Source organism: Pundamilia nyererei, unplaced genomic scaffold (assembly GCF_000239375.1).
Source record: "Pundamilia nyererei isolate P.nyererei 1_Seehausen unplaced genomic scaffold, PunNye1.0 scaffold00134, whole genome shotgun sequence".
Taxonomy (NCBI): domain Eukaryota; kingdom Metazoa; phylum Chordata; class Actinopteri; order Cichliformes; family Cichlidae; genus Pundamilia; species Pundamilia nyererei.
Window position 1 is genome coordinate 2,276 of NW_005187535.1, and position 1,136 is coordinate 3,411.

General features: G+C 36.7%; 1 protein-coding gene across 2 annotated transcripts in view; it reads left to right on the top strand.

The window, feature by feature from the left end:
- Positions 1-156: 156 nt before the first annotated feature.
- LOC102203375 (sodium/potassium/calcium exchanger 2-like) overlaps positions 157-1,136 on the top strand; it is a 16,489-nt gene continuing 15,509 nt past the window's right edge. The window contains exon 1 of one of the 2 annotated variants that reach the window (XM_005743605.2): positions 157-494. The gene's annotated coding sequence lies outside the window, so the exon portion shown is untranslated. The remainder of the gene's footprint in view (positions 495-1,136) is intronic. The other variant, XM_005743606.1, reaches the window with a different exon arrangement.

The window sequence follows — 1,136 nt, forward strand, 5'->3', positions numbered from 1 at the left end:
CTTTATACACAAGACTGTGATCTGATAATTTCAGCCTCATCAAGCTGTAAGCTTATTGTTCTCAATCCATTATCTGTTCGCTTGTTTGTAGAGCTAGGAAGGAATTATGCAGGTGATGTGGAGAGGTGGGGCGATAGGAAGGGTGGCCAGAGGAAGCAGATACAATTGACAGATATAGTGATCCTCATTTTTTAACAGTGACTTGGCGACAGAGAGGACAAGGAAGGAGGAGAAAGTAAAAGGAGGTGGCCAGTGTCAATGGGGGAGGAACACTGAAAAAGAGGGAGGAGCTCCTTCAGGACATGCTGTCCTGAAGCTTTCTGTGCTTAGAGAAGAAAATCTCACTGAGGATTTACTGTTGAGACCTGCACTGAACACCTGGGATCATTTTGTTTTAAGAGTCAATTTACAGGAATATTCACTCAGAGATTCAGGATCTGACAAGCTGTTGACTGCTGTACTTTTCTCCACTGAACTGGAGATATCCAAGAGTGGTATGAGAACCTAAAAGATGAATGTGTGTGTTTGGTGTGTAGCTGCAATTTGTCTTCACTCTAATAACCTAAAAGATTTAGTATTCATCTGACAGCAAATTGTTGCTTGTTTAAAACATTTAAATGATAGAAATGAGGCTGCACAAAATTGTAAGACTTCAGAGATTATTGTTGCTTTTGTAGAATAGAATAAGTGTTTAATAACTCTAATGTGCAAAATAATCTCATCAGGTCTCATTTTTCATTCTGTTCATTTTGTTGGTGCCTACCTTTTGGTACCTGTGTGCAGGACGTGAGGCTAATCTAAGTATATCCTATGGGGGATTAAAAAGCTCTCTAATGCGATTTCACTAATGTTCTAGCTACAGTTAAAAAAAAGCTTTCACTGCATCTTCTCAGGACCAATTACAACACCAAAATTACAAAAACTACAAGTGAAAAAAAATGTTGCTATATGTGATTTTAACTGTTATTTAAAATTAAGTTCTACCAAAATAAAATTATATATTTGAAGGTTTATGTGTTTGAATAAAATATGATTTACTCTAGATTTGAGAATAGCTATTTCTGAAGCTGCTTTTTAACAAGGGTTTTAGTTTGTGACACTGTTACAAAAACAATACTTGCAGGGATGCTTGAAAG